Consider the following 13577-nt stretch of genomic DNA (forward strand, 5'->3'; position numbering starts at 1 on the left):
CATGTGCATATTAGACAGGTTATTTAGTATGCAAAACATACACAGTAGCCAACATTTGAACCTTAATCAGCTCTATTTTAGGAGGGAAGAGGGGGGGTTAACAGACTCCCCTAAGTCTGAGTCCACCTTGTGACAAAGCGTGCAAAACCAAGACTGCAAAAGACATGACGAAGAGCTCTGTGACAGCTTGTCTTTCGCAAACAAAAGTGGGTCGAATAGCAGATATGACCTCACTCACCTTGTCTCTGTAACAACACTGTCAGTTCTGAGTTACAGAACCCCTGATGCTGGCGCTTGGGACTATTTGTATAAGTGTCACCCCAGAACAAGTGTATATAACTTGTATATAACTTAGTAATGGGTGGACCTCAAAAAGTCTGGTGCATTAGACAAGCCCCGACCCACATTTGGATGTTTATCCGTAGATAATCTGAGTTTACGCTCTCCTGTACAGATCTTCACCTTGCCTTCTCTCTTCTTTTCCACTTCATATTTCCCTCTCCCCTGCTTCCCAGTCTAACCAGATCCTTTCCCCAGCCTCTAGTTTCTTTGGCCTGATCACCACCCTAGAGAAAGGCGTCCTGTCTTTACGGACCAGGGGCAATGCTGATTGCATGAAGGCTGGTTTCCTCACATGTTCTGCCAGTGTCTCTCAGTCCTGGCCCAAAGAAACAACTGCTGGGGATGAGGGAGCACTTCAATCTCCATGCCAATTAATGCCAGCAGTGGTGGTATATTTGACAGTGGTCAGCTGGTGTCCTCTGGGGATTGGACTGAGACTCCCAAACCTATTTCCTATCAACAGCCATCCCACGGGAACCACTGTCAGTCGCTATTGACCTTTCCTGAATCCAAACCAGCAACCTAGAAGTGAAAGGCCTTGTGTACCATTAGCAATTCCTGGAGCCAACGCTTACCAGCGGGGCCTGGCACACCAGGCTTATCTGGTGGGAGAAAGAGCAGAGCAAATGATCAGTGGAGCCGGATCCATTCTGCAAATATGCTCTCCCAGCAGCAGGTAAAGTGGCAGGTGGCACTGACTATAAATACAGCCCAGGGTGGGAGCAGTTTGCAGGTATATTGCTGCAGGCTCATCTCTTATGCAGGGGAGGCCATGAGAGCACATGGAGCTCAGCACCGAGCTGCTAAGGGACACCCGCTCCCTGACCCCCACATCCAGCCAAGCAGCAAGCAGCAGATGACTTAAGGAACAAGGAGGCAGAGCGAAGAGTGGAGGCAGAGAAGAGAGGGAGGAGCCAACTGTGCAAGAAGCAATTAGAAAAAAAGGAAAGAAACACAAAACTGCAAAAGGAAACAATGGAGAACAGACATGAAGGATGGGAGACTGAGAAATGGGCAGTGGTAACTCAGTGGGGCTGGGAGGACTAGACCCGTTGGGCAGTTTTTCATTGAACTGTTTTTTCCAACACTAAGTGACTTTTCAACCAAAATGAACATTCTGGTGGAAATCTTTCATTTTGATCTACGTTTTCCAGTTTCTCCATTGCAAATATAAAAATATTTTTGGTAAAAATTTCCGGTTTTCATTAAAAACTAGGGGGTTTGTTTTTTTAAAGCTTCATTTTTTAAACCAAAAGTGAAACAAACAAACAAACAAAAATAACTACTTCTTTCCATTTCAGTTTTCCATTGAAAAAAAGACATACTTTTTTTTTAAAACAATCAGTGAAAAATACTTAGCGTTTTTTAAACCAGCCCTAACCTTCTATCCACAAACCCATTACAAAACAAGACTCTGCAAAATAAGCCTGGAACTAGCTAGTCCCCCAAAGAGCCGTTTCCTGAAGGCAATTCTACATTCTGTCTAGGACACAGTTCATGAAGAAAAATATGAAACCAACTAGAGTTGACTTGTTTAGCAATAACGTAGGGCCTGATCCAGAAGGCTGATAAATGTCACAAGCAAACTAAGCAAAACTCCCACTGAAGCAAAGGAGTGCCTGACTTCACAGGATTGTGACCTTAAAGTGAACTAAACAGAGGGAGATGAATTCTTAGCTGAATGCATGAGTGTTACTCCATCAACACTAATGAGAGCTGTGTGTATATATTTCTAGGAACTGAGATGGGTCAAATTTAGAATATGAGCAAAGTTTCCAAAAGCACCTAAGTCTTACTGAAAACCAGTGGGACTTAGGCACTTATCTCCTTTGAAAATGGGACTTAGGCTGTCAATTCACTTAGACATTTTTGAAAATTTTACCCTAAATTCCCATGTTCCTCTAGCAGGTACATGTGTAAAAGGGGATAATACCTAGAACGCTTCATGTAAATTGAGGCGCAGACAATTTTACTATTAGATAAGCCAGTCAGGCAATAATCATGACAGTTCTCAGGGGTTTATAGCTCCCAACCATACATTGGTAGAGGACAGTTAAATAGAGCTTTTACATGTTCACACCAATGTTTCATTTCTGTGTTAAATACTCCTTTCCAAAGAATTTCCATGCACAAAGGATTTATGGGCTCATACAGTAAATACCGTCTAGTGGCAGATTTGTTGCTTTCTCAAGTATTCATGCTGCCTGTCATTTGTTCAGAATGGGTTTCTCAGAAATGTATGAACCTGCATCATTCATGGCTTCTTAGTATTAGCCACACATCTGTGACAAAGGTGAAACACAGTTTAGGCCCCAATCCTTACTCACAGATATCTGTGACAAGCTGCAGTTGTCAAGTATGTGAGAAATCTCAACTGCTCCGGCTTTCCGAGGTTCTCCGGTAAAGGATGCTTAAGCCTTCATGATGATACTGTACTGGATACAGCTCAACTTTGGGGCTGTTTAGTACAGCATCCGATGCGGTCAATGTGTCTCAGCTGTGCCAGGTATGGTTGTTTCATTTTGAATGATTATTATTTACACTAAATTGCATGCGCTGTTAGAGCAGCAGCATGCTAATGATTTACAGGCCTCTCTCTGAGAGGACAACTCTTGAAGCTCTGCTTGTCTTTCCGAGACTGATTCCTCAGTCCACCTATAAAGTGAAATTGGGACACTTGTGCAAATGCACATTAAAGCTAGGTGAATACACAAGTGTTTTCACTTGAAAAATGCAAGGCTACCTCTGTGCATGTGCTAACAGAGGCCAGTGGCTGAAAATCAGGACCACCTATGCCTCAAAAGTTGTTTAGTGCAAGATTTTATAGAAAGTCTTGATGGCCTTATTGCACATGTGCTCCATGGTTGGAAGCTTCCCTAGATTTCCATGTCTATGCATGGAGTTTACAGGATCCTTTCCTATTTAAGACTGTTAGGTTCTCTGTAAGAGGGACTTTCCTCACTATGTGCATGTTGGGACTTGACTCTGCTCCTACTGAAGAAAACAGGAGGATTGACATGGACGTCAGCAGAAGTATGGGCCCCAAGGTTCCTCAGTTTATAGTTCATGCTGCTCATCCCTTGCCGCTGGGTATTCTATTGCATTTTGTCCTACTGTCAGTGCTGTGGTGGTAGAATTAGGCTGAGATCCAGTACCTGCATTCCACAAGATCCCTCAAACTGATTCAAGGCGACAAAGGTGAAACACAGTTTAGGCCCCATTCCTTACTCACAGATATTTGTTCATGTGAGAATTCCCATTGACCTTGATGGGAGTATTTGATTAAGCACTGCTTATGGTGAGTAAGGTGACAGCAGATCATGATCAATAAGGACCATTGATTTATGCTCAGACCTCCTACTGACTTCAGCAGGTGTCCAGTATGTGGAATGGTGACCAGATATGACCTTAAGAATTCATGTTTTATCCACTAACTATTCTGACTGGGCTAAAAAGAGGACATTACCCAGACTTGCAGCTGTACCTTACAAAATGTGTTTTCACCTCAACTTACCAGCTGAAAGTTTTACAGAACTTTGAGAGCAAATATCAATTTTGATAATATGCTTTAGAAAATGGACAGAAATTATTATAACAAGCTCATTTCCAGGGATGGGAATCAATATACTGCCTGCCTTGGATATTTTGTAACAGCTTGGTTTATGATGATAAAAACAGTCTTGTGGGCAGGTCCTTCTGGTTGCCTGTTAGAAATGGGAACATTTAAAAAAAAACAACTCCCCAAAATCTATGATCTTTCCAGCTATGACGCATCCATGTCTCCAGCTGGCTCATCTGTTACCTAGAGCCTCCTGCATTTATTTGAAATGTTATTTAAAAATACATTTCACCATTAGGGTGTGAGTGAAAAATGTCGTCAGCATTCAGGTGAAAAATGGCTGCTGGGTTATGAGACGCTCACCAAGCCCTGTGGAAACTAAAGGGCAGTAAAAAAAAAAATTAAGTGATATGTCAGAAAAAAAAGTACTTGACTCAACCAATTCTCCTTTAACGAGCTAAAAGTGAAATTCAGGGCCTCTGCACTACATGAATGCCACAGTCATATGTACTTGATTGGATAAGAAATGGTTAAAGCTTTATTTAAATAAAATAATGTATTGTATTCACTTAGGGTGATAATCTCCTTGATTCAGAGGGCCCAGGAAATGCATTTAGCATCACTATCTATCTGAGGTACCTATAAGGCCTCCATTACTATAGTACCTGAGTACCCTACACTATTTTATGGATTTAGCCTCACAACACCCTGTGAGATAGGAAAGTGCTACATTTTACAGATGGAGAACAGAAAAACAAAGCACTTTGATCAAGATCACAGTGCAGCAGAGAAGAAAGTTGAACACTGATCTCGCCAGTGCTAAGCTAGCACCTTAACGGCCAGACCATCATTTTCCTTCTGTTAGACTTGCTCTAGTTCTGGTATCATAGCAGTGAGAAATCCAACAGACCGGGGCACAATATACTGTGATAGGCATAGGGATGCCCAACAGGAACTTGAAGCATGCAGCCTCCTCTGCTCCCCGTGGAACTTAGAGTGAATTTCTCCCCGGTAGGGAAGAGAATGATTATGTTATTTAAGCCTTAACCACTTCTTAATCCGTAATGTTGTTTCTGAAAACTGTCACTTTTGACCAGGGCCATAACTCGGGCAGGGCGAGAGGGCCAGCCACCCAGGGTGCAGAGCTGGCGAGGGCACAAAAATGGGGTGGTGCATGATTGGGCCCAGCAGCATCAGATGGAGTCCCTTGGCATAGTTTTGGGGAGTGAGGGGCATTGCCACCCCCGGGGTGACCAGATGTCCCGATTTTATAGGGACAGTCCCGATTTTGGGGTCTTTTTCTTATATAGGCTACTATTACCATCCAACCCCGTCCCGATTTTTCACATTTGCTGTCTGGTCACCTTACGCCCCCCCCAAACAGAGGCCCGGATGCAGGGGAAGAGGAAGGGATAGGGAAAAGGCAGTGGGGAAAGGGGATGGGATGAGGAAGAGAAGGGGAAGCGGGAGCCCCGCATGCAGCATCCCCTTAGCAACAGCTGGGATTCCCCTGTTAAACCAGCCCATCTCCCACACCAGCTCTAGCAGCCCACCTCCAGTGAGTACCCCTGCTGTAGATACCCCCTCCAACACCCCCAAATGCCCCCTCCAGCTCCTCCTTCCCCTTCCCCCCGGCAGTGTCCTGTATTTGGGAACTTGAAATACGGTAACACTAGGGGTCGCTCTGTTCTCATGGCCCTGGTTTCTGGAGCTGGCAGAAGCAAGTCCGCCCTGCCAGCAGCCACCTGCCCCCAGCACCTGGCCTGGGCACGGGGCTCATGTAGGCGAGCTCAGAGCCCGGGCAGTGTGACCGCGAGCCTGGCAGCCACGGGGCAGGGGCAGGACAACCAAGGGAAGCAAAGGGTGGTTCCACTCTGCACGCAGGGAGTGTCGGGAGAGGGACCCGGCTGCAATGGCAGGTCCCCGGGCAGCGAGTGGGGTGTGACCTGGCTGCTGAGAGCCAGGTGCCCAAGGGGAATGAGTACTCCGGGGAGCACTTTGGGGAGCATCTCTTGGCAGCCGAGCTCCATGGGCAGGAGTCAGTTCCAAGGGGGTGTCACCGGCTGGCGCCAGGCTCCTTCAGGGCAGAGGTAAGTGTGTGTCAGGGGCGTGGATCAGAGCTGTGCCATCCACCCTGCCTGGGGAGCTCCCAGCTGTGCAGGGGCAGCCTGGGTTGGGAACCAGGGCAGGGAGGGCTGCCGGGCAGCCAGCCAGTGCCCCAGCTCCCACAGCACAGAGAGCCAGGGGCCTGAGTGGACTGGGCAGCTCCCACCAGCTTCCAATCTGCTGGTTGCTGGCAGGAAGCGACAGTTTTCAAACTGGGGGGCACATCCCTCTAGGGAGGCAGGCCCCACAGTTTGAAAACCTTTGTGCTAAATGAGAGGCAGAAAGTCACCCCACGTAACCTCTAAGGGATACAAATATGGCTGCTCGCCCCTGCTGAAAATGCTTAGTTACGGCTCTGCGTTTGACTACAGGACACACCTCTGGAGCACTAGCCCAAGAAATGTTGGGTTCGATTGTGACCTCACATTAAGTTTCCACAGCTTGCTCCACGGGCACATGGTAGCAGCACTTTTAGGACTGCTCAGGCTCCAGACAAACCTGTGATAGTTTGGAGGCTTAAGGCGCGTGAGCATCAGGGGTTGGAAGTGAAAAAGGAACAAGTGAACCTTTATCCTGGGCAGTGCTGGAAGCCAATCCAGGCTCTACCTAGTTAAATGGAAAGTGCTATTAAAAAGTGCACTAGTAGGGACCTGGACTATCTGAATGCACAGGGTCTGCATCTGACCACATGGAATCCCCTGCAATGCCATGGGAAAGGAAAGCAGCCCCAAGGCAGGGAAGGAGAGCTGCCAGAGAGGGAGCTGTCCTGAAGGTAGGGAATTGAAGCCCCAGGATGAGATTCCCCACCTCCCCGTGGAAAAGTGAAACAAACTACCTGAAAGGGGGTTCCAAAGAGGATGGATCTAGACTGTTCTCAGTGGTAACAGATGACAGAACAAGGAGTAATGGTCTCAAGTTGCAGAGGGGGAGGTTTAGGTTGGACATTAGGAAAAACTTTTTCCCTAGGAGGGTGGTGAAGCACGGGAATGGGTTACCTAGGGAGGTGGTGGAATCTCCTTCCTTAGAGGTTTTTAAAGTCAGGCTTGACAAAGTCCTGGCTGGGATGATTTAGTTGGGAATTGGTCCTGCTTTGAGCAGGGGGTTGGACTAGATGACCTCCTGAGGTCCCTTCCAACCCTGAGATTCTATGATTCTATGATTCTATCTGCAGTGACCACCCTTCAGATGAGCATTGAATATGGCCAGGACTCTCCTCGGCAAGCTTCTCGGAGTTGAAGAAACTCTCTTCTTCAGTCTGGATGCTTCAATGCTTCATGCACCACCCATAAGAACATAAGAACATAAGAATGGCCATACCGGGTCAGACCAAAGGTCCATCTAGCCCAGTATCTGTCTACCGACAGTGGCCAATGCCAGGTGCCCCAGAGGGAGTGAACCTAACAGGCAATGATCAAGTGATCTCTCTCCTGCCATCCATCTCCATCCTCTGACGAACAGAGGCTAGGCACACCATTCTTACCCATCCTAGCTAATAGCCATTTATGGACTTAGCCACCATGAATTTATCCAGTCCCCTTTTAAATATTGTTATAGTCCTAGCCTTCACAACCTCCTCAGGTAAGGAGTTCCACAAGTTAACTGTGCGCTGCGTGAAGAAGAACTTCCTTTTATTTGTTTTAAACCTGCTGCCTATTAATTTCATTTGGTGACCCCTAGTTCTTGTATTATGGGAATAAGTAAATAACTTTTCCTTATCCACTTTCTCAACATCACTCATGATTTTATATACCTCTATCATATCCCCCCTTAGTCTTCTCTTTTCCAAGCTGAAGAGTCCTAGTCTCTTTAATCTTTCCTCGTATGGGTCCCTCTCCAAACCCCTAATCATTTTAGTTGCCCTTTTCTGAACCTTTTCTAGTGCTAGAATATCTTTTTTGAGGTGAGGAGACCACATCTGTACACAGTATTCGAGATGTGGGCGTACCATGGATTTACATAAGGGCAATAATATATTCTCAGTCTTATTTTCTATCCCCTTTTAAATGATTCCTAACATCCTGTTTGCTTTTTTGACCGCCTCTGCACACTGCGTGGACATCTTCAGAGAACTATCCACGATGACACCAAGATCTATTTCATGACTCGTTGTAGCTAAATTAGCCCCCATCATGTTGTATGTATAGTTGGGGTTATTTTTTCCAATGTGCATTACTTTACATTTATCCACATTAAATTTCATTTGCCATTTGGTTGCCCAATCACTTAGTTTTGTGAGATCTTTTTGAAGTTCTTCACAATCTCCTTTGGTCTTAACTATCTTGAGCAGTTTAGTATCATCTGCAAACTTTGCCACCTCACTGTTTATCCCTTTCTCCAGATCATTTATGAATAAATTGAATAGGATTGGTCCTAGGACTGACCCCTGGGGAACACCACTAGTTACCCCTCCCCATTCTGAGAATTTACCATTAATTCCTACCCTTTGTTCCCTGTCCTTTAACCAGTTCTCAATCCATGAAAGGACCTTCCCTTTTATCCCATGACAGCTTAATTTATGTAAGAGCCTTTGGTGAGGGACCTTGTCAAAGGCTTTCTGGAAATCTAAGTACACTATGTCCACCGGATCCCCCTTGTCCACATGTTTGTTGACCCCTTCAGAGAACTCTAATAGATTAGTAAGACACGATTTCCCTTTACAGAAACCATGTTGACTATTGCTCAACAGTTTATGTTTTTCTATGTGTCTGACAATTTTATTCTTAACTATTGTTTCAACTAATTTGCCCGGTACCGACGTTAGACTTACCGGTCTGTAATTGCCGGGATCACCCCTAGAGCCCTTTTTAAATATTGGCGTTACATTAGCTAACTTCCAGTCATTGGGTACCGAAGCCGATTTAAAGGACAGGTTACAAACCTTAGTTAATAGTTCCGCAACTTCACATTTGAGTTCTTTCAGAACTCTTGGGTGAATGCCATCTGGTCCCGGTGACTTGTTAATGTTGAGTTTATCAATTAATTCCAAAACCTCCTCTAGTGACACTTCAATCTGTGACAGTTCCTCAGATTTGTCACCTACATAAGCCAGCTCAGGTTTGGGAATCACCCTAACATCCTCAGCCGTGAAGACTGAAGCAAAGAATCCATTTAGTTTCTCCACAATGACTTTATCGTCTTTAAGCGCTCCTTTTGTATTTTCATCGTCAAGGGGCCCCACTGGTTGTTTAGCAGGCTTCCTGCTTCTGATGTACTTAAAAAACATTTTGTTATTACCTTTAGAGTTTCTGGCTAGTCGTTCTTCAAACTCCTCTTTGGCTTTTCTTATTACACTCTTGCACTTAAGTTGGCAGTGTTTGTGTTCCTTTCTATTTGCCTCACTAGGATTTGACTTCCACCTTTTAAAGGAAGTCTTCTTATCTCTCACTGCTTCTTTTACATGGTTGTTAAGCCACGGTGGCTCTTTTTTAGTTCTTTTACTGTTTTTCTTAATTTGGGGTATACATTGAAGTTGGGCCTCTATTATGGTGTCTTTAAAAAGGGCCCATGCAACTTGCAGGGATTTCACTTTAGTCACTGTACCTTTTAACTTTTGTCTAACTAACCCCCTCATTTTTGTATAGTTCCCCCTTTTGAAATTAAATGCCATGGTGTTGGGCAGTTGAGGTGTTCTTCCCACCACAGGGATGTTGAATGTTATTGTATTATGGTCACTATTTCCAAGCCGTCCTGCTATAGTTACCTCTTGGACCAGCTCCTGCGCTCCACTCAGGATTAAATCTAGAGTTGCCTCTCCCCTTGTGGGTTCCCGTACCAGCTGCTCCATGAAGCAGTCATTGAAAGTATCGAGAAATTTTATCTCTGCATTTCGTCCTGAAGTGAAATGTTCCCAGTCAATATGGGGATAATTGAAATCCCCCACTATTATTGGGTTCTTAATTTTGATAGCCTCTCTAATTTCCCTTAGCATTTCATCATCACTATTACTGTCCTGGTCAGGTGGTCGATAATAGATCCCTAATGTTATATTTTTACTAGAGCATGAAATTTCTATCCATAGAGATTCTATGGAACATGTGGATTCGCTTAAGATTTTTACTTCATTTGAATCTACACTTTCTTTCACATATAGTGCCACTCCTCCCCCTGCACGACCTGTTCTGTCCTTCCGATATATTTTGTACCCCGGAATGATTGTGTCCCATTGATTGCTCTCAGTCCACCAGGTTTCTGTGATGCCTATTATATCAATATCCTCCTTTATCACAAGGCACTCTAGTTCACCCATCTTATTATTTAGACTTCTGGCATTTGTGTACAAGCACTTTAAAAACTTGTCCCTGTTTATTAGCCTGCCTTTTTCTGATGTGCCAGATTCTTTTTTATGTGACTGTTTATCATCTGATCCGGCCCTTACATTATACTCTTCAGTCCTCTGCTCCTGACTATAACCTGGAGATTCTCTATCATCAGACTCTCCCGTAAGAAAAGTCTGTGTCCGATCCACACGCTCCTCTGCAGCGGTTGGCTTTCCCCCATCTCCTAGTTTAAAAACTGCTCTACAACCTTTTTAATGTTTAGTGCCAGCAGTCTGGTTCCACTTTGGTTTAGGTGGAGCCCATCTCTCCTGTATAGGCTCCTCCCATCCCAGAAGTTTCCCCAGTTCCTAATGAACGTGAACCCCTCCTCTCTACACCATCGTCTCATCCACGCATTGAGACTCTGAAGCTCCGCCTGCCTACCTGGCCCTGTGCGTGGAACTGGGAGCATTTCTGAGAACGCCACCATAGAGGTCCTGGATTTCAGTCTCCTCCCTAGCAGCCTAAATTTGGCTTCCAGGACATCTCTCCTACCCTTCCCTATGTCATTGGTACCTACATGTACCACGACCACCAGCTCCTCCCCAGCACTACACATAAGTCTGTCTAGATCCCTCGAGAGATCCGCAACCTTCGCACCAGGCAGGCAAGTCACCATACGGTTCTCCCGGTCATCACAAACCCAGCTATCTATGTTTCTAATAATCGAATCTCCCATTACTAACACCTGCCTTTTCCTAGAAACTGGAGTTCCCTCCCCCGGAGAGGCAACCCCAGCACCATCTGGAAGGAGGGTCCCAACTATGGGAAGGTTTCCCTCTGCTCCCATTGACTGCTCTGCTTCCCTGGGCCTTTCATCCTCCTCAACAGCGCAGGGGCTGTCTGACTGGAGGTGGGACAATTCTAGTGTCCCGGAAAGCCTCATCAACATGCCTCTCTGCCCCTCTTAGCTCCTCCAATTCCGCCACCCTGGCCTCCAAAGTCCGTACATGGTCTCTGAGGGCCAGGAGCTCCTTGCACCGACTGCACACATACGCCACCCGCCCACAGGGCAGGTAACATACATGCAATACTCAGCGCAATAAACTGGATAGCCCCCACTCTGCTGCTGGGCTTCTGCCTGCATTGTCTCCTAGTTAATGGAAGGGTGGTTTACAGAAAGGGGTTTTGGAATTGGGTTCGGTGTATAGGTTTTAGGGGGACCACAGGGAAGGGGTTTAGGGCTGGCGAGGGACTCCCACTCCCTTCCCACTCCTCTTCTAAACTCCCTTGCGAAGCTCCCTGTTCGCAAAGCTCCCTGGTCGCTTGTACGCGGCTTTATAAAGCCCTGGCCTGAGTGAATGCCCCGCCCACTGATTAAGGCTCAGCCAATTACCAGAGGCTTTGAGCTTTCAAACCTGCCTTCAACTGCCAGCCAGAGCACACGGTCCCTCAAACAACCAACCAACCAAACAGACTGACAAACACAAGCTCAGCACACAGCAAGTAACCCCCAAACACAAACAAACACACACTACAGACAGTCACTTACCCCACAGATGCTGTATTAGCTCCTCCTTCACCTGGAGAACTCCCTTGCGAAACTCCCTGTTAGCAGCCCCTGTTCGCAAACCCACCATCAGGGTCCCCAAGCAATCCAACATGGAAGCAGAGCCAACGTCTCAGAGGAGGGATCAAGCCTGCACTAACTCTGAAAAGGCTATTGGAGGACACTATGGTTTAGGACTAACCAGAAGTTTCTCCTTCCATCAGCCTGGGTCCTTTGGAGCTGGGGCAAAGCACATTAGACTCAGTGAGATTCTTTCCACTGACTTCTGTGGACTTTTAGATCGGCCCTAATAGCACAGCTAAGAGATTTCTTAACATGGCTCAGGTTTTGCAGGCGCTGGCTAACTCCCCCATGACTGGCTCAGTGACAGTTTAACAAATTAAACTTTAATTCGCAGGCCATGAACTCATAGTGCCTATAGGCTGCTGTCAATCACAAAAGCAGAGTGATCAATGGGGAGGAGAGGGAAGGGATAGTGGAAAGACGTGGTGTACTGAACAGAAGAGTACACATGTTCCAAAGAGCTGGGGATTGCATTATGGGATCTAGTGACGGGGGAGCCGAGATGAAATCCTGGCCCAATGAAGTCAATAGCTAAACTCCCCACTGACTTCACTGGGCCAGGATTTCATCACTGAGATCCAATGATCTTTATAAAAAACAAACACAAAGCAAAACACGCAAACAAATCAGGGGTTCGGTCTTTAAATGAAAAGTCTGTGCTAGTCTAAACAGTTTGGGCAGCGCAACAGACTCTATCCAAACCCACCGAGGTCCATGAAAAGGCCTCCATTGACTTCAAAGGCCCACTCCGTGTAAAATAAAAGTCTCTTAAATCTGCCTATTAATGTAAATCCATAAACCATACACAGGTGTAAGTCTATGGGTTAAATCCCTTGGGTTACAGTTTCACTCTGGGGCATGACGATTTGCACATATAGCTCCCTGCATATCGAGATAAGAAAATACCCCCAGTAACACTTTCTGTCCACGATGAGGATTAGACTGTAACAGCTGAGAGTTTAAAAATCATTCATCCCAGTCTGGAAAGGCTTTTTTTCTCTCACCATTGCCCCTTTCCAATGAAACTGTAAATGCTCCCTGAATTGAATTTGACAACTGAAAAGCGAAGGGATTTAAAATAACAAACGATCCCCAAGCTTTCCCTGCAGCAAGGATAGAGAGACTTAATTGAACTTTAACTCAGCTGCCAAACTAGAAGAGCAAATTTTAAAAAAGTCTTGAAAATACGTATGCTTCTTAACTTCCTAAGCAAAGTTCTACCAGGAACAGTTCAGTACTCTCACATTCTTTTCATTCTTTTTTCAAACCATTAGGAAAACAAAGCTTTGCATTATTCCCTCAATTATACAAACCTTGGGGGAAATTCTCTACTGGTATAAATTGGCCTGGCTCTCATACCAGTGGACCCACACCAGTTTACAATGGCAGGCAATTTGGCCCCATGTTTAACTGATGGTACAAAAGGCAGGAAAGACAAGAGCTTCCTTTAAGAGACGTTTATATTAAAGTAACACTTTATCTTTTACAAGATACATTTCTGTAATGCAGTTCACACAAAACAAATTTTTCTTCACCTCAACATTGGCTTGAAATGTAGTCGCTAGAGCTGTGCAGGATAAGAGGGTCATGTCAGATAGATTATACAATAGACATAAAATTCTGAGAGGCTCCAAAATAAGGAAGTTTGACCTACAGGGTAGGACAATCTCAAATGAAACTA

At 45.5% G+C, this 13577-nt stretch overlaps 1 protein-coding gene across 4 annotated transcripts in view; it reads right to left on the bottom strand.

Annotated features, from left to right (window-relative positions):
- Window positions 1-13577, bottom strand: part of PAK5 (p21 (RAC1) activated kinase 5) — a 252096-nt gene that overhangs the window by 141138 nt on the left and 97381 nt on the right. The gene's annotated exons all lie outside the window — the stretch shown is intronic.

This window comes from Mauremys reevesii, linkage group 3 (genome assembly GCF_016161935.1).
Source record: "Mauremys reevesii isolate NIE-2019 linkage group 3, ASM1616193v1, whole genome shotgun sequence".
Classification (NCBI taxonomy): Eukaryota; Metazoa; Chordata; order Testudines; family Geoemydidae; genus Mauremys; species Mauremys reevesii.